A 22,309-nucleotide genomic window follows, 5' to 3' on the forward strand; every position below is an offset into this window, starting at 1 on the left:
TGGGTAACATGATATCAATGACATGCTATTCTAATGTTTGTAAAAGTTTTAATGTTTGACAGGGTAAGATGATATCAATGACATGCTATTCTAATGTTTGTAAAAGTTTTAATGTATGACTGGGTAACATGATATCAATGACATGCTATTCTAATGTTTGTAAAAGTTTTAATGTATGACAGGGTAACATGATATCAATGACATGCTATTCTAATGTTTGTAAAAGTTTTAATGTATGACTGGGTAACATGATATCAATGACATGCTATTCTAACGTTTGTAAAAGTTTTAATGTATGACTGGGTAACATGATATCAATGACATGCTATTCTAATGTTTGTAAAAGTTTTAATGTATGACAGGGTAACATGATATCAATGACATGCTATTCTAATGTTTGTAAAAGTTTTAATGTATGACAGGGTAACATGATATCAATGACATGCTATTCTAATGTTTGTAAAAGTTTTAATGTATGACTGGGTAACATGATATCAATGACATGCTATTCTAATGTTTGTAAAAGTTTTACTGTATGACTGGATAGCATGATAACAATGACATGCTATTCTAATGTTTGTAAAAGTTTTAATGTATGACTGGGTAGCATGATATCAATGACATGCTATTCTAATGTTTGTAAAAGTTTTAATGTATGACTGGGTAACATGATATCAATGACATGCTATTCTAATGTTTGTAAGAGTTTTAATGTATGACTGGGTAACATGATATCAATGACATGCTATTCTTATGTTTGTAAAAGTTTTAATGTATGACTGGGTAGCATGACATCAATGACATGCTATTCTAATGTTTGTAAAAGTTTTAATGTATGACTGAGTAACATGATATCAATGACATGCTATTCTAACGTTTGTAAAAGTTTTAATGTATGACTGGGTAACATGATATCAATGACATGCTATTCTAATGTTTGTAAAAGTTTTAATGTATGACTGGGTAACATGATATCAATGACATGCTATTCTAATGTTTGTAAAAGTTTTAATGTATGACAGGGTAACATGATATCAATGACATGCTATTCTAATGTTTGTAAAAGTTTTAATGTATGACTGGGTAACATGATATCAATGACATGCTATTCTAATGTTTGTAAAAGTTTTAATGTTTGACAGGGTAAGATGATATCAATGACATGCTATTCTAATGTTTGTAAAAGTTTTAATGTATGACTGGGTAACATGATATCAATGACATGCTATTCTAATGTTTGTAAAAGTTTTAATGTATGACAGGGTAACATGATATCAATGACATGCTATTCTAATGTTTGTAAAAGTTTTAATGTATGACTGGGTAACATGATATCAATGACATGCTATTCTAACGTTTGTAAAAGTTTTAATGTATGACTGGGTAACATGATATCAATGACATGCTATTCTAATGTTTGTAAAAGTTTTAATGTATGACAGGGTAACATGATATCAATGACATGCTATTCTAATGTTTGTAAAAGTTTTAATGTATGACAGGGTAACATGATATCAATGACATGCTATTCTAATGTTTGTAAAAGTTTTAATGTATGACTGGGTAACATGATATCAATGACATGCTATTCTAATGTTTGTAAAAGTTTTAATGTATGACTGGGTAACATGATATCAATGACATGCTATTCTAATGTTTGTAAAAAGTTTTAATGTATGACAGGGTAACATGATATCAATGACATGCTATTCTAATGTTTGTAAAAGTTTTAATGTATGACAGGGTAACATGATATCAATGACATGCTATTCTAATGTTTGTAAAAGTTTTAATGTATGACAGGGTAACATGATATCAATGACATGCTATTCTAATGTTTGTAAAAGTTTTAATGTATGACTGGGTAACATGATATCAATGACATGCTATTCTAATGTTTGTAAAAGTTTTACTGTATGACTGGATAGCATGATAACAACGACATGCTCTTTGAATGTTTGTAAAAGTTAAGATATTTCTTTATAAAACATTTCAAACAACCCATAATATCATTAAGAATACAGTTTTAATGTTTGTTTTCCAATTCGAGTAAATAAGTTTTTTTCATTGTATTACCAGCTTATTAACTTCCCAACTCTGTAATATGTTTATTATAATAACCCAGCCTAAAAATATAAAACTATCAAGCAAGAAACTATTCACTGCAGGTTCGTAAATTGGTAGAACTTTACATTCAAATAATGACTTGTAGTAGTAAAAACTGATTTATAAATGATAACTTACCAGGATGATGTAGCAATGCTCGTTTCCGATAAGCTTTTCTTATCTCCTCTTCAGAAGCATTTTTCTCGACACCAAGAATCTTGTAATAGTTTTTCCGTTTACTCTTCTTTAGTTCTAGTTTCGCTTGTTCTAAAAGCTGTTTGTGTGCTTTGTAGAAAATGTAATAAGTAAGAATTTAATGTTGATAGTAAAGTTATTTATACACGTCCTTCAACTGTCTGTTATTATAATTAGAATACGATGTTCCCACACTCTTCTGTGGTGTTCAGATACCTTCCTGAATCAATCAAATATTTCTATTAACCTATAACTACTGAAATCAGGCTTCACCTAAAACATCAACAACTCGTTTTGATATTTGCCTGTGACACGTGTACCAAGTCTGGACCCATCAGCTTTACTATATAAATGGAGGCTCATTTAGCTTGGCTGTGAAATATAAAACAGTTTCTGTACTTTTTCATTTCCTAAAGCCCTTCACTAACTGTATTAGGTATGAATTATCAAAGAAAAGCTGTATTTCAATGACACTTTACTTACTATAAAAATTCTAGAATATCTCAGATTAACTGTTAAGTTTTTAGTCTCAAGTAGCCCCTCACACAGCTGGCAAAATAATTAGAATTAAAAAAAGTTATTTCTAATTTATAGGTTTCAACTTTCATTTACATAACCCTGAGATCACTCAAAGTTAATACAAAAAGTTATTTTTTATTTAAGTTAAATATATATATTTCATTTTTCCATGATATTACTAACTGTACTATTACTCTAAACTTATATTGTATAATCTGTAATACATTACAATGAAATGTTTAAAAATAAGACATATATGAAAGTGTACATTATTTGTAATTATTTTGTGAAATAATCTTAAATAACTTTTCAACACGTCTTTAGACTTTGATATAAAATTTATTTTAATGTTTTATTTAGAACAACACACATCCATGGACTACGGACCCCAGCCAATGTTACATTATAGTGAACAGAGAAACATTAGCTCTCAGCAGAACGTGGTACGTATTAAACAATCTCTTGTGAACAAATAAAACACTGACATAATTATATATAAAAATTATTAAACCTTAGAAATATGCACTTTAAATCATACACGACACATAATTATGTGAATTACAAAACTACAAGTCTAAATATAATGCAACTGTCTAACTAATGATTCTTGGTTAGAAACAACTCTTGAATGAGGACAAAGCTACAAAAATGCTGAGAGTGGTTTAATTAACTCTATATATAACTTCTGTGCCAGTTTTAAAATAACAGTTAAGAGAACATATTTCAAAAAGCACTCTTTTCAGTGGTTACAACTGTGTAGATCAACTAATTATAACTGACTGAGAAATCACTACTCTCGGTGTTCAAAGTGGGTGTCGCACCTGTTAAAGAGTTCAGATAAATGTATTTATCCTTTCATCCAATGTGCCCTATGGAACTTGAAAGAAGAACTCTACACAGAAACAAACTGAATATTTCATTTTACAGTTTGTTTCAAATTAAAATAATTAAAACTAAGAAGACATAAAAGTTTAAATTATACCGTTAAACTGTATTTCTGACTTTACTGTCAAACAACATAAAACAGCTTAACTGTGTTTACATGTAGTCTTGTCGCATGTAAAGAAAACTGTTACTACAAGAAAGGCGTTAAGTGGAGATCCGGTCCTTGTTCTTCCAATGAACCAGTTAACATATTCTCTACACGATAATGTTGAATACTTCTATAAAATCAACCAAGTCATTAACCCTTTAGTATTAACTTCTGGTCAGAATCAGTTACCTATATTATATGTCTCTCATTTATACCAAAGTGTACAGACAATCCAACAAAACAACCTCTTAATGGAATGTTGACTGTAATATCAAATCTGCTACATGTTTCTGTACAAAATTAGAAACATTTTAAGCAAAATGTACCAAATATCAGAACACTTACAAAAGTACCTGTACTTAACATATGTATGCAAACTAGCACCAGTCTTACAAGTCAGAGTGATGTCCGTGTGAATAACAGACACATAATGGTCTATTGTACAGTTACTGTATGAGCATATCCTTCAGAGCCTTCAAAATGTGTATCCACAGTTCCATTCAATATCACTGTATATGTGGTTTTTACAATATATTTGTATCATGTATGTAATTTTTACAATACATACGTACCGTGTATGTAGTTTTTACAATATATGTGTATGATGTATGTGGTTTTGACAATATTTTTGTACAATGGGTGTGGTTTTGACAACATCTCTGTATGATATGTGTGGTTTTTGACAATATCTTTATATAATGTATGTGGTTTTTACAATATCTCTGTATGATGCATGTGTTTTTTACAATGCATGTTTTCTTACAGCAAAGCCACATAAGGCTATATGCTGTGTCCACTGAGAAGAATCAAACCCCTGATTTGAGCATTGTAAATCTGAAGACATACTGTTGTTCCACTGGAACACAAGGTTCTTACAATACCTCTGTATGATAGATGTGGTTTTTACAATATCTCTGTATGGTGTATGTGGTTTTTACAATATCTCTGTATGGTGTATGTGGTTTTTCGTTCCTCTATCAGGAACCGCCATTATATCAGTTTTATAAAGTAAAATGAATAGTTGATAACTACAACATCAAATACATAATACCATGTTGAATGACACTCTGTAAAAGGTCATGCCTTTTTGTACTTTGACCCCCACCTTGCAGATAAAGTTATAAAGAAGTGTTAAATCCATGTATAGAAAAAATAAAGTCATTAACTTGATCTTATGGCCTACTTTCAATATAAGTAGGAATGTAACTCTCATCAAGGTTCTTTATAAAAATGAAATTAGTTGATGAAATAGTTCGAAGTTGATCCCAAGATTACGTAGTTTTAAAATAACAAGACTTTTGATTTGTTCTACTATTTATAATAAAACTATCACTATTTAATGTAGTTAGTTGCAGTCAGTATGAGAATAGTTAACAGGCAACATGATTTTCATTTTGTGTATAAAAATACTCTATATTATCTTATGATTTTCAAATTTCATTTGCATAACCTATAGAACCTTTTACTGAATATCAAATGTTTTTTAAAGAAAATATTTATATTTTATAACCCATTTTCTTTATTATATAATTAACTCAAGATATTATCATAGATGTACAATACAATAAGTTGAAATGGACATATATAAATAACTGTTAATTGTTTTGGAATTTTTTTGTCTAATTTCATGTCATTTTCTTTTCATTTACAGTTTATTATTAATTTTATTTTCTAATTCTTTGTTGTTTATTCTTGACACAGATAAGTCAACCTTTTCCTGCCAACGTGACCCTGTGGATTATTATATAATAAGCTCTTACAGGACAAAGGTCATCCACAAACCTTTCCACTGATGCTTACAGACAAGAATGATACAATTTTGCTTAGGTGTTTCCAAAAGTCAAAATATCCCTAAGTTAAATGTATACAATCATATAAATTTCAAATATACATGTCTAAACACAAATAACACTTAACTTATTAAAACATAAACATACAACCTTAATGCAATCTGTGTTTAGAAAACTACTACATAAAAGCTGAGAAACATTTGCCAAACATCAGGTATACAAATAGACTAACCATCTTTTTGAACTTCATGGTACAAATCCCTATACTGATAGAGGTTTCTTCAGATGGTAACTAAACAGTCTGAAATCTCCTCTTTCGATTGGCTGTTGGCATGTCATTCTACTAACAACTGTCACCTAGCAACACTGCTTTCACTTTGTAAGTGGGTGTTGCTGACCTTAAGCTTAGAAATAGTGGAATGTAAAACCACATCAAGAAATTCTTGAAAATTTTCCAAATGCTAATAAAATACAGGTGGAACTTAATTTGACCTCGCATGCTAATAGTATTTATTCTATTCTCACAGTATCATATATAATAATCCCTAAAGTTCAGACTTAAAACCAAGAACAGATCACGTGACACCCAAACACTGCAGTTTCAACTGCTGTTTTAAATCTTAAATGAACAAAACTTAAGTTATAATATACTACATAACAGTAATTATATCAAAATAAAATCATATTACAGCAGTTTAATTATATTGTTAACGTAATTTAGTAACATGTACAGAAGAGGTTTTAAAATGGCATTGGTGACATTCATAGTTATGGGTATGCTCACTGCTTACAGTATTCCTGGCAGTAATCCTAATAATATCTCCCAAGTTTCAGCCAGCTTAGGAGATTTGGGTTAGTCTGAAGTCTATATACTATGCTAACATTGGAAAATGACCTTCATAGAAATAAAACATAATACAAACAGATACACTAAACATTATGTACTGAACATGATACAGATACACTAAGCATAATGAACTGAACATAATACAAACAGATACACTAAGCATTATGTACTGAACATAATACAAACAGATACACTAAGCATTATGTACTGAACATAATACAAACAGATACACTAAGCATTATGTACTGAACATAATACAAACAGATACACTAAGCATTATGTACCGAACATAATACAAACAGATACACTAAACATTATGTACTGAACATAATACAAACAGATACACTACACATTATGTACTGAACATAATACAAACAGATACACTAAACATTATGTTCTGAACATAATACAAACAGATACATTAAGCATTATGTACTGAACATAATACAAACAGATACATTAAGCATTATGTACTGAACATAATACAAACAGATACATTAAGCATTATGTACTGAACATAATACAAACAGATACACTAAGCATTATGTACTGAACATAATACAAACAGATACACTAAGCATTATGTACTGAACATAATACAAACAGATACACTAAGCATTATGTACTGAACATAATACAAACAGATACACTAAGCATTATGTACTGAACATAATACAAACAGATACACTAAGCATTATGTACTGAACATAATACAAACAGATACATTAAGCATTATGTACTGAACATAATACAAACAGATACATTAAGCATTATGTACTGAACATAATACAAACAGATACACTACACATTATGTACTGAACATAATACAAACAAATACACTAAGCATTATGTACTGAACATAATACAAACAGATACACTAAGCATTATGTACTGAACATAATACAAACAGATACACTACACATTATGTACTGAACATAATACAGATACACTAAGCATTATGTACTGAACATAATACAAACAGATACACTAAGCATTATGTACTGAACATAATACAAACAGATACACTAAGCATTATGTACTGAACATAATACAAACAGATACATTAAGCATTATGTACTGAACATAATACAAACAGATACATTAAGCATTATGTACTGAACATAATACAAACAGATACACTACACATTATGTACTGAACACATTTCTTTTTTTACACACTAAAGTCATTTCAAGATTTTGTTCATGTGTATGATCTTTTATGATGAAACAAAGTGTTCTGTACTCCAGATGTTGTCTTTTCCCTTGATTCTTTCTCCTCAAGACTTTCAATGGCCTTTGTTATTTTCTTTACTAACACAGAATATATATATAACTATGTATTCCTTTTTCACTAACATCAGTTTAAAACCTTACCCTGTCTATCTGCTGTTATTTTCTTTGAAAGACAGCTAATTAACTACAAAACTATTGACCATTTTCTTGTGTAAAATAAAACATACACTTTCCTATACAAACTCATTACTGCAGTAGTCCATACAGAGGTACTAAATAGTTGTTTGAATTGTATTGACTTTAGGTATTAAAGTTAAAAGGCTGTTTTTCTTTACTTTATAAAATAGGCAAACAAGTTATATATTTCCTCAAGTCTTGCATTATACTGGCTTCATTATTTTAAAATGTCTCTGTTGATTAATAATTTACTACTGGCTTCTTCCTACTTCTACAGTTACTCCTGTCTACTACATTCAATCTTACAGTATTGTCCTCCATTACTTAGTAGCCAAATATTATTGTATACACTGTTACAATATTCAGTTGTACAGTATTACTGTCAACAATATTCAGTTGTTCGGTATTAATGTCAACAATATTCACTTGTTCGGTATTACTGTCAACAATATTCAGCCGTACAGTATTACTGTCAACAATATTCAGCCGTACAGTATTACTGTCAACAATATTCAGTCGTACAGTATTACTGTCAACAATATTCAGTCGTACAGTATTACTGTCAACAATATTCAGTCGTACAGTATTACTGTCAACAATATTCAGTCGTACAGTATTCTTGTCAACAATATTCGGTTGTACAGTATTCTTGTCAACAATATTCGGTTGTACAGTATTCTTGTCAACAATATTCTTGTCAACAATATTCGGTTGTACAGTATTCTTGTCAACAATATTCGGTTGTACAATATTACTGTCTGCGATATTCAGTTGTACACTATTACTGTCAACAATATTCAGTAGTAAAATATTATATTTTACAATATTCAGTTGTACAGTATTCTTGTCAACAATATTCAGTTGTACAATATTATATTCTACAATATTCAGTTGTACAGTATTATTGTTTACAACATTCGGTTGTACAATAATATTTACTTTATAAAACTATACGTATGTCAACTAGTCTTGGGTTCTTCGCATCTTCTATAACTAGATATTTTGGTAATTTATTTTCAAAATAAAATAGCTACCCACCTCTAGTCGACTCCTTCATACAAACAGTTTCGTAATCCCTCACACATTCTTCAAACATTTCTAAGTCCATGTAACTGAATGAGAGATACAGAAACAGTTTTACAATATAAAATTGACTTACAAATTGTATGTTGTAGATACAGCAAAAATTGTTACTCTAGAACTGTGTAACATTCTCAATAACTTACTTATAGAAATACTGATAGCTAGAATTAGTCAAAAACAATTTTTTAATAATTATTTTAACATTGAATAAATTACTTGCAAAAAAGTCAGATTAATTTACAGGGCTTTCAAACATCATGTAAGATATATATTAAGTTGGTTTTTACCAAAACTAAGTTTTATTCACTAACACAGACTCCAACATCAAATATTTTGTATTAATTGAAGGAGTACGTTAAAACATGTCTTTGTTATGAAACATGTAATTAATCTCATAAAACCTGTACACTATATCACTTGATAATTACAGGTAAAAACTTTATCCCTAACTTCTACAGATTTCACAAAGTTTGATCATGGCCTCAAATATCCATAACTCATATCATACAGCACACAGGTGTCAAACAGTTTGTTCAGGGCCTTGAATCCATATCTTCAAGGTTTTAAAAATTCTGAAAATACAACAGTTTTATTTGTGGTATACCTCATGTATATAGTTAGAACTTTCTTTATTAGGTTTCATGATATTTTAGTTAAGTGTACGGTTTTAACTGTACATGAAAACATCAAGTTTACAGAATCTCTGTAATGTTCTTTCTCCTTCAAGAAACAAAATAAAATCACCACTAAAACACAAAGACAGAAGAAAATGTATTATCAAGCAATTTGGTGAAATAATAAAAAAAACAGTTATAAAAACAGTGCCATGGTAATAAATACCTGTTTGAGGTTCATAAGTAAACAAAATTCCTGCTTGAAAGCAAGAGAGATAGCTATAAATCTGTACTCCATTAATTTTGTCACTAACTTAAATAGATAAATTGATGAATCTTTAACTGTACTACCATCGAACAATTTTTAAATCTTTGAACCAAGAAATATAAACCAATCATTTGAAACTTGTATTTATATAAATTTGTTTCAGTAAATCTTTTTACCATAGAACAAAATTTTCTTTCATTCTGTATGGATTGTAAACATTGTTTTTAAAATCAAACTTTCCTGCAATTATGTCTACACATGTATTCTTAGAGTTATTACTAATGGGTTCTATTACCTACAAAATTATTGCTCATCACTAGTATACAACTTCTAGTAGGAATACAAATGATGAAATACTTTAGAGGATTTATACCTACATTATAAAAAAAGTTTCTGGAAGTTAACTGTGGTGATAATCAGGTGCATCACATGGGATAGTTCATGTTGAAGTGAAACAGATAAAAAACAATGTGGTTGTGTGACAATTAATATATAACACAAACCTCTCTACATGATACAGTTTCTAGTAGTGGCATGTTGCCTCATGAAACGGGTTCCGAGTTTTTCAAGTACAAACTTTTAGCTCACAGCACCATCATCTCTTGACCCATTTGATATCTAATTACAGTTTTGGACTCAAATCAAATCCTTTCAACTGATGTATTATGTCCAAAATTTCATAAATTAATTTGCTCTAATCCTGTATGAATGCATTTCAATTTGAGGGTAGGCTAGCATAAATCCTGATGAGTAATAAAACTGAAGTGAATATACATGTGTCTTATGTTGGGTATTGGTGGTGCACAAAAATACAGCTAATAAAAACAGTCTTAAAGTTTAATTTACTCTAATCCTGCCCTGGCTATTGAGGATTCCCTCTTCTTTTATTTGGTTAATGATAGAAAATACTGCAAGAAAAAAAAACTGATTCTGACAGTAAGTTGTTTAAACTTTACAGCAGGCTTAGCATGGACCAAACATGTAGGCCTATGAAAGGTGTTTCTTCTTTTCAGGTTACCAAACAATATTAGTAACTAGCTCTTATTTTAATAACACAAAAAAGGAACAAAAAACCTATATTTATCATACTGTATGCACTCTTACTTGTTAATCCATTATTGGCCAGTAAGTAAATAAAACTATAATGTTCAAGGTCTCTAATAATAAATTCCATACATGTTGAGGATCTCACTACTGATTCTATTTATAGTGTAATTATCTGTACTTCTCCTGTGATCCTGCTAACATATTACAGTAATTTTATTTGGAATGGAAGACTGCTGACTTAAAGAATAGCCAACTACTTTCACATCAAAGCTGACAACCATCCTATGTTTACTTGCTGTACTGGTCGACTTGTCTTACAACATGGTATAGTCTTTAATTTTTATATTATACTGGGTTATGCTATATTTAAAGAATTTTGACTGGCTGTACAATGACAGCTGATTGCCTGAGAAAGTTTCATGATGTAAATACATGTTAATGATGTACAAGTTGTCAGGACTTGAGGACAAGAAGAACATGACAGTAATGGTCAGCAAAGCTCTAAATAAGTTGAAGTTGAAAGCAAGTTCAAGTAACGGCTACTAGATGTTAAAAGAATGATGTCTAGCATACAGATGTATCCCAGTCAACAAATGTTAATATCATTCAAATGAAAGAAAAAAAATGTTATCTCAATGGATTTAGCACTACTTTTGTAAAGGTAGAGCATACAATGGTTCAAATCTGTTTGTAACTGTAATATACTTGTAAGATTTTAAATTCAACTTACACTGAATTACACTAATAAACATCTGATATAAAACATTCCTAATTATAAGTTAGTAACAAGTGGAAAAGTATATAAACAAGTTAATTTACGACAACTAAAAATACAGTGAAAACACTTCATATAGTTACCCAGTAAATTAACTGATATCTTCCACAATGAACTGTCACAAAACACCAACAAAACTTAAGACACTTTCCTTTTAAGTGACCTAACAAAAGTTTCCAAAATAAAATCCTAAAAAGAACCATTGTTGTTTGAACACCTCATTAAATCAACTGAAAACCTGTGCAACCTAAGTGTGACAGTTTGTGAACTTTCCTGTGCTTATACGAAAAGACGCACTTCCTTACCACTTTGCACGACGTAGATACGCTTTTATGTAATTCTCATCCAGCCTTATGGCTTCTGTACAATCTTCTATGGCCTCTTTTAATTTTGAAATCTATTATAAGAACCAAGTAATGGTGATAAATAAGCATGAAAGCAAATTAACATTAGAGATTGTCTTTCTAAAACTATTTATTTGAAGAAACAAAGTATCATAAAAAGTGTCCATTGTTCTATCTGTAGAATGACAATTAATCAAGCTTTATTACAAAGACACTAACATTAATATATGTAACTATGTTAAGTGTTGAATATAATTATGAAAACATTGAGGGAAATAGGGTCCAAAAACAAATGTCACAACTTAATGATGTTAAAATGAACTGATTTACAATACAGTTATATACTGATGGCTTACACTGTCACTGATAATCACCCAACTAATCACAATTTGTCTTATTGGTACAAAAAGCACAAGTAGTCATACTATGCCCAGTAGTATTAGGGTTGGGGATATAGCTCACACGATAAGCAAGAAGAAATAAAAATTTTAGTAATTCAAGGAGATACTCCATGCAAAAATTTGGCACAATTAATACTTGAAGTGTTCACAGAAACAAAACTGAAACCCTGCAAAGGTGACATTAAATATCTCAGAATCTGTCTTTTATGAGAGAGCTGCAGATTGACTGAAGAACTTGTTACTTTGCTGTAAATACAAGTGTGAATTACCTTGAAATACACATTAGTATGAAATGATCTTGTCTTGATAGCCACACTGAAAACAGCTGCAAATGAGTAAAAACATACTAAAAGTTTAAAAAGGCCATTTGACTACAAACAGTGAAGTGAGAAAAGGTGAATCCAGTTTGTTTGACACAGAAAAAGATAACAGTATGACAGTCAAGTTTGAGACTGTATCTTAGAGAACAATGTTGGTGGTATATACAAAGTTGAAAGGTACAGTAAAATTTTAATTATCATGCCACTCCTTCAGGAGCTCCACTGTCTAGACTAGGAAAACATATATGTAAAAATGGCTGGTTTGGGTCGAGAAAAATTTTATGTAGAGGAGTGAACAACGTTTTGACCTTCTTCAGTCATAGTCAGGTTCACAAAGAAAGAAAGAGGTCACTGACCGATAGCTGAACACATGTTTGAAAGGCAGTTGTATAGCTGGGTGTAAGAATGTATAGGGTGTGCTTAGATGTTTGATTATATTTATTAATATAGGTATAAAGGTGTTCCTTTGTATTGATTTATTTTTGGCTTGAGTAGTTGTATAAGTAAGGCTTTTTTTAATTTTGTGTTTGTTTGTGTTTGTTTCTTTATTTAGTATTTGGTCGAAACATTGTTCGCTCCTATAAGTAAAATATTTTCTCAACCCAAACCAACCGTTTTTACATATATATTTTTCTCTACAAGTGGGTTTTCTCGTCATCACTGATTACCTAGGCTAGGAATCAATTTTCACAAAGACTCTTATCAGACAAGTAAGATAATTTGTTACTTACGAGGTAAATGCAACACTTATAAATATGACTTAATTCACACTGTCCCAACATGAACATTCTCAAGGTTGTACGAGTTTCATGTAAAAACGGAGGTCAGAATAGGCTGAATTATGAAGACTAATTAATACATAACATTTGGGACACTGTACACTGATATATTATATGGCAGTATAAAAACAGTGTGATGCTCTGTGTGAAGCAAAGGACTTTTTATAGTCTGTATCATAATGTTTTGTAGCAAATGTTGATCAGTTCACCATCTACTTGTTGTTTGTAACTCCTGTATTTGTATCACTCACATTTCCATATTAATGTGTATATATATAATTATTAATGTTTGTTTTTAAGATAATGCCATTACCATATGCTTTGTTTTCTTATTTTTTCCACACTATTCTAGTCGAACTTTTAGAATTTTAAGGAACAATACGCTGGTAACTTTACCACTAAAACTGTGCCTGAACCTCAGATTCTAAACATGTTTCTGTTTTTGTCATTTTGAATAAGATAAAAAAATAGTTTAGAGTAATGTTTGTCTCTTTAGACTGTTGAGATAGAAATTCTGTTAAATACAAAAAAAATTAATTTTTAAATATAAATATTTTTCAAGTAATTTGAGCTTACAATGACTGTTCTCTGTACTAGTCCATAGGGTAGAATTTCAGTTATTCAAATGTTTCTGTTTCTTTCCTCAAACACCTGTTGTTACATTAAAATGAATAAAACTAAATTGTATCATATTATAATGTCAGTATATTTCATACTTGTACTTATTGATAACTTACAACTTATTACAGCTGTCCAATGTTTTAAAAAATATTTTTTACCACCAGTACTACAAAATGGTTAACTTACCTTAGCACATACAGTAGCACGATTAAAGTAAATCTTCGCATTGGTGTAAACATTGGATGGGTCAATTTCAAAGCACTGGAATACAGATCATATGCCTCCTGCAGTCTTCCTTCTTAAAGGCATCATTTCCTTCATCTTTCTTACCCATTAAGAGCTTAACTCTGACAGGTACAACCAATAGAAATCAGTAAATAACACCATCCAAGTTTTGTTTCAGGTCATGTTACATCAACACTGTATAAACATTTAATAGACAACTACAATAAAACAAAGTTTTAACTCACCCTATAAAGATCTTGAACTTTTGAGTAATCAGGTGCGAGCCTCAGGACTTGCTGTAAATGATTGTAGGACTTTTCAACAAAATCCTGGTAATATAGACACATTCCCGAACATAAAGTGCATCTACGCTCATAGCATCTACATGGAGAATATCACTGGAATAGCAAAACATGTAAAATTACCTCTTTAACCAATAAATTGCCAATAGTTTACTAGAAACCACTATCTGATGACCAGTCATTCAAACACTAGTAGCCAATACTTTACTGGACACTACTATCCAGTGACTATAAAGTGAACACTTTGATAACAGACAACAAACCCAGTACCCTATAACCAGTCTTTATTTGACTGGACACTACTCTAGTGCCTATAAAGTGAACACTTTGATAAAAGACATTAGAGAAATCAAAATTCAAGAAAATAAAGACAAGACATGATCTGACTAGAAACAATAGTACTTATAAGACTCCCTCATCAAATTACCATTGGTCTTAAGATTTGTAATTGTTGTTAAGAACTGATATAAAGATATCATAAAACCAACAACGTACTTCGCTATTTCTTGGGCTTCTTCGTATCTTCCTAAAAAAGCTAAACACTCTGCTTTTATAAGTTTCAACTTATTTGAACTAACAGCTTGCTGAATGGCTCTGTCCATGCAGAAAACAACCTAAGAAATATTTTTACATTTTTAAAGTAATGAAATATAATTTATTAACCTTTTCAGATGAAATTAAATATTACACCAGTAATGACTCTAGCTAATTTAATACACTGTTCTCAATTATAATGATTAGAATGTATTGATTACTCAATGAACTAATCATGCTGTTACAATGTTTGGTCCCAATTTGACTAATATCTAACAAGGTATAAAGTTCAATGGAAGACTAATACAAGTCCTAAATCCATATATCACGTTAATAATGTTAAATAATCCCTTTGCATAAAAGTTGATAAAAAAAAATTATACAATAAATATATACATTAAACATCCAACTAATACTCTAAATGAAGTAAGCATTGAAGGAAAATAGAAGTTACTTATAAAACACATAAAACCTTCTTCACTATTATAGATTCCCAAGTTATAACACTAGTTTGATATGTACTATCAGAAAACTTCACCCAAATACTTTGGAAAGTAGTAAGACATCAGACAAGGGCTGTTTATTTTTAATAAAATAAGCTACAATGCAAGTCAATAAAAATATATTTTAAAGAATTTCTCCACAATATTGTCCTTAATTCTAAAACTAAACAAACAGAAATGTTACAGAGTTAGATCGTTTAACACTTTTAAATCAAACAAATAAAATTCACGAAATTCTTACAAGGTCCTCATATCGCTACTGACGACACAATAAATGTTACCTATCTGAATGTTTATTTTTATGATTAAAGTAGTCTCAGGAAAATTATTTTGAGAACAAAGTTTCTAAAGACTCAATATATAAAACATATTCTGACTATTATTGCTACAAATATGTACAAAAATTATTACTTTTCTGTACTCTTTTTTGTCATATGCTTTCTCTCCATCTCGCATAAAATGTTCTAGAATTTCCAAATTCTTTTCTACAAATGAGGGAAGAAAACAATAAAATACCTGGTAATCACACTTGTTAAAGTACAGTTTCATTAGCTGTTCACTGTGTCAACTTGTCGACATGTGTTTAATGTAAACAGATACAAGTATATAATGATACACAAGCTGAAATAAACATTATTTTAATACTCAGTATCAAAAGATTCTTTTACAAAACATTAAACTGATTGCTTAAATTTTACAGTAGTTTTCACAACATGTTCAATCTTTGAAAAACCACTAACTTTTAAAACCTTTTTCAAAATAAATGTTTATAAAAGTGAAGATCTCTTGGTGACAAACCTTGACCTATACGTTGTCTACTAATTTACATTAACCATTCTCATAACACTACCTGTGCTGTTCAACTTAAAACATATTTGTAAATGTTGTTTGTTTTTACATTCTTTACCATCATACGATATGTTCACATTCATGAACACTATAGACTATATGTATTAACAAGCATAGCAATTTAAACTAGGTTAACTAGTGTCACCAGCACCAGCTATCCAACTACTGTAACACAAGTGTCACCAGCACCATCACCAGTTATCCAAAACTGTAATACAAGTGTCACCAGCACCAGCACCAGTTATCCAACTACTGTAACACAGGTGTCACCAGCACCTTCACCACCAATCCAACTACTGTAACACAAGTGTCACCAGCACCTTCACCACCAATCCAACTACTGTAACACAAGTGCCACCAGCACCTTCACCAATAATCCATCCTCATAAAACAACCCACAATCCTTAACTGTTGTATAAGAAACTGTATAATACATGTAATTCAGTATGAAACCAATAAGAATCTGATAATCCCATTCCCTCAGTTTCTCTCCACAAACTAATCCATGTTGACTAATAAATATAATTAGCTCCTTGTGTAATACTAATTAGATATCACTCATCCATTAAAATGTAATAACTACAGTGTTATAATTTCTTGACTCTTCACAAAGTTGCTTCCAGTGTAAACTTCCTGAGACAGCTTGTCATTCAATGCATCACTTCTTCCCAAAATACTGTTTGTAATTACTTGTAATGGACTTGCTGCTTCTGTTACTGCTATTTGTAATGACTTTATTACTACAACAACTACTTATTAACAGATTTACTACTACTGTCTGTTGTGGGTTTATTACTACTACAACTACTTATTAACAGATTTACTACTACTGTCTGTACTGGGTTTATTACTACAACTACTTATTAACAGATTTACTACTACTGTTTATACTGGTTTATTACTACTACAACTACTTATTAACAGATTTACTACTACTGTCTGTAATGGGTTTATTACTAGTACAACTACTTATTAACAGATTTACTACTACTGTCTGTAATGGGTTTATTACTACAACTACTTATTAACAGATTTACTACTACTGTCTGTAATGGGTTTATTACTACACAACTACTTATTAACAGATTTACTACTACTGTCTGTAATGGGTTTATTACTAGTACAACTACTTATTAACAGATTTACTACTACTGTTTGTAATGGGTTTATTACTACAACTACTTATTAACAGATTTACTACTACTGTCTGTAATGGGTTTATTACTACAACTACTTATTAACAGATTTACTACTACTGTTTGTAATGGGTTTATTACTACTACAACTACTTATTAACAGATTTACTACTACTGTTTGTAATGTTTGTACATGGGTTTATTACTGTCTGTACAACTACTTATTAACAGATTTACTACTACTGTTTGTAATGGGTTTATTACTAGTACAACTACTTATTAACAGATTTACTACTACTGTCTGTACTGGGTTTATTACTAGTACAACTACTTATTAACAGATTTACTACTACTGTTTGTAATGGGTTTATTACTAGTACAACTACTTATTAACAGATTTACTACTACTGTTTGTAATGGGTTTATTACTAGTACAACTACTTATTAACAGATTTACTACTACTGTTTGTAATGGGTTTATTACTAGTACAACTACTTATTAACAGATTTACTACTACTGTTTGTAATGGGTTTATTACTAGTACAACTACTTATTAACAGATTTACTACTACTGTTTGTAATGGGTTTATTACTAGTACAACTACTTAACAGATTTACTACTACTGTTTGTAATGGGTTTATTACTAGTACAACTACTTACTACTACTGTTTGTAATGGGTTTATTACTAGTACAACTACTTATTAACAGATTTACTACTACTGTTTGTAATGGGTTTATTACTAGTACAACTACTTATTAACAGATTTACTACTACTGTTTGTAATGGGTTTATTACTAGTACAACTACTTATTAACAGATTTACTACTACTGTTTGTAATGGGTTTATTACTAGTACAACTACTTATTAACAGATTTACTACTACTGTTTGTAATGGGTTTATTACTAGTACAACTACTTATTAACAGATTTACTACTACTGTTTGTAATGGGTTTATTACTAGTACAACTACTTATTAACAGATTTACTACTACTGTTTGTAATGGGTTTATTACTAGTACAACTACTTATTAACAGATTTACTACTACTGTTTGTAATGGGTTTATTACTAGTACAACTACTTATTAACAGATTTACTACTACTGTTTGTAATGGGTTTATTACTAGTACAACTACTTATTAACAGATTTACTACTACTGTTTGTAATGGGTTTATTACTAGTACAACTACTTATTAACAGATTTACTACTACTGTTTGTAATGGGTTTATTACTAGTACAACTACTTATTAACAGATTTACTACTACTGTTTGTAATGGGTTTATTACTAGTACAACTACTTATTAACAGATTTACTACTACTGTTTGTAATGGGTTTATTACTAGTACAACTACTTATTAACAGATTTACTACTACTGTTTGTAATGGGTTTATTACTAGTACAACTACTTATTAACAGATTTACTACTACTGTTTGTAATGGGTTTATTACTAGTACAACTACTTATTAACAGATTTACTACTACTGTTTGTAATGGGTTTATTACTAGTACAACTACTTATTAACAGATTTACTACTACTGTTTGTAATGGGTTTATTACTAGTACAACTACTTATTAACAGATTTACTACTACTGTTTGTAATGGGTTTATTACTAGTACAACTACTTATTAACAGATTTACTACTACTGTTTGTAATGGGTTTATTACTAGTACAACTACTTATTAACAGATTTACTACTACTGTTTGTAATGGGTTTATTACTAGTACAACTACTTATTAACAGATTTACTACTACTGTCTGTAATGGGTTTATTACTAGTACAACTACTTATTAACAGATTTACTACTACTGTTTGTAATGGGTTTATTACTAGTACAACTACTTATTAACAGATTTACTACTACTGTTTGTAATGGGTTTATTACTAGTACAACTACTTATTAACAGATTTACTACTACTGTTTGTAATGGGTTTATTACTAGTACAACTACTTATTAACAGATTTACTACTACTGTTTGTAATGGGTTTATTACTAGTACAACTACTTATTAACAGATTTACTACTACTGTTTGTAATGGGTTTATTACTAGTACAACTACTTATTAACAGATTTACTACTACTGTCTGTACTGGGTTTATTACTAGTACAACTACTTATTAACAGATTTACTACTACTGTTTGTAATGGGTTTATTACTAGTACAACTACTTATTAACAGATTTACTACTACTGTTTGTAATGGGTTTATTACTAGTACAACTACTTATTAACAGATTTACTACTACTGTTTGTAATGGGTTTATTACTAGTACAACTACTTATTAACAGATTTACTACTACTGTTTGTAATGGGTTTATTACTAGTACAACTACTTATTAACAGATTTACTACTACTGTTTGTAATGGGTTTATTACTAGTACAACTACTTATTAACAGATTTACTACTACTGTTTGTAATGGGTTTATTACTAGTACAACTGGGTTTATTACTAGTACAACTACTTATTAACAGATTTACTACTACTGTTTGTAATGGGTTTATTACTAGTACAACTACTTATTAACAGATTTACTACTACTGTTTGTAATGGGTTTATTACTAGTACAACTACTTATTAACAGATTTACTACTACTGTTTGTAATGGGTTTATTACTAGTACAACTACTTATTAACAGATTTACTACTACTGTTTGTAATGGGTTTATTACTAGTACAACTACTTATTAACAGATTTACTACTACTGTTTGTAATGGGTTTATTACTAGTACAACTACTTATTAACAGATTTACTACTACTGTTTGTAATGGGTTTATTACTAGTACAACTACTTATTAACAGATTTACTACTACTGTTTGTAATGGGTTTATTACTAGTACAACTACTTATTAACAGATTTACTACTACTGTTTGTAATGGGTTTATTACTAGTACAACTACTTATTAACAGATTTACTACTACTGTTTGTAATGGGTTTATTACTAGTACAACTACTTATTAACAGATTTACTACTACTGTTTGTAATGGGTTTATTACTAGTACAACTACTTATTAACAGATTTACTACTACTGTTTGTAATGGGTTTATTACTAGTACAACTACTTATTAACAGATTTACTACTACTGTTTGTAATGGGTTTATTACTAGTACAACTACTTATTAACAGATTTACTACTACTGTTTGTAATGGGTTTATTACTAGTACAACTACTTATTAACAGATTTACTACTACTGTTTGTAATGGGTTTATTACTAGTACAACTACTTATTAACAGATTTACTACTACTGTTTGTAATGGGTTTATTACTAGTACAACTACTTATGAAAACAGATTTACTACTACTGTTTGTAATGGGTTTATTACTAGTACAACTACTTATTAACAGATTTACTACTACTGTTTGTAATGGGTTTATTACTAGTACAACTACTTAACAGATTTACTACTACTGTTTGTAATGGGTTTATTACTAGTACAACTACTTATTAACAGATTTACTACTACTGTTTGTAATGGGTTTATTACTAGTACAACTACTTATTAACAGATTTACTACTACTGTTTGTAATGGGTTTATTACTAGTACAACTACTTATTAACAGATTTACTACTACTGTTTGTACTGGGTTTATTACTAGTACAACTACTTATTAACAGATTTACTACTACTGTTTGTAATGGGTTTATTACTAGTACAACTACTTATTAACAGATTTACTACTACTGTTTGTAATGGGTTTATTACTAGTACAACTACTTATTAACAGATTTACTACTACTGTTTGTAATGGGTTTATTACTAGTACAACTACTTATTAACAGATTTACTACTACTGTTTGTAATGGGTTTATTACTAGTACAACTACTTATTAACAGATTTACTACTACTGTTTGTAATGGGTTTATTACTAGTACAACTACTTATTAACAGATTTACTACTACTGTTTGTAATGGGTTTATTACTAGTACAACTACTTATTAACAGATTTACTACTACTGTTTGTAATGGGTTTATTACTAGTACAACTACTTATTAACAGATTTACTACTACTGTTTGTAATGGGTTTATTACTAGTACAACTACTTATTAACAGATTTACTACTACTGTTTGTAATGGGTTTATTACTAGTACAACTACTTATTAACAGATTTACTACTACTGTTTGTAATGGGTTTATTACTAGTACAACTACTTATTAACAGATTTACTACTACTGTTTGTAATGGGTTTATTACTAGTACAACTACTTATTAACAGATTTACTACTACTGTTTGTAATGGGTTTATTACTAGTACAACTACTTATTAACAGATTTACTACTACTGTTTGTAATGGGTTTATTACTAGTACAACTACTTATTAACAGATTTACTACTACTGTTTGTAATGGGTTTATTACTAGTACAACTACTTATTAACAGATTTACTACTACTGTTTGTAATGGGTTTATTACTAGTACAACTACTTATTAACAGATTTACTACTACTGTTTGTAATGGGTTTATTACTAGTACAACTACTTATTAACAGATTTACTACTACTGTTTGTAATGGGTTTATTACTAGTACAACTACTTATTAACAGATTTACTACTACTGTTTATTACTAGTA

General features: G+C 29.7%; 1 pseudogene across 1 annotated transcript in view; it reads right to left on the minus strand.

Annotated features, from left to right (window-relative positions):
- Positions 1-22,309, minus strand: part of LOC143256430 (dnaJ homolog subfamily C member 7-like) — a 104,193-nt pseudogene that overhangs the window by 11,092 nt on the left and 70,792 nt on the right. The window contains exons 5-10 of the transcript XR_013031353.1: positions 16,128-16,201; positions 15,175-15,293; positions 14,623-14,775; positions 11,993-12,084; positions 8,939-9,012; positions 2,245-2,391 (exon numbers count right to left, since the gene is read on the minus strand). The product of XR_013031353.1 is annotated as a dnaJ homolog subfamily C member 7-like (transcript). The remainder of the gene's footprint in view (positions 1-2,244; positions 2,392-8,938; positions 9,013-11,992; positions 12,085-14,622; positions 14,776-15,174; positions 15,294-16,127; positions 16,202-22,309) is intronic.

The sequence above is a fragment of the Tachypleus tridentatus genome, chromosome 7 (genome assembly GCF_004210375.1).
Source record: "Tachypleus tridentatus isolate NWPU-2018 chromosome 7, ASM421037v1, whole genome shotgun sequence".
Classification (NCBI taxonomy): Eukaryota; Metazoa; Arthropoda; class Merostomata; order Xiphosura; family Limulidae; genus Tachypleus; species Tachypleus tridentatus.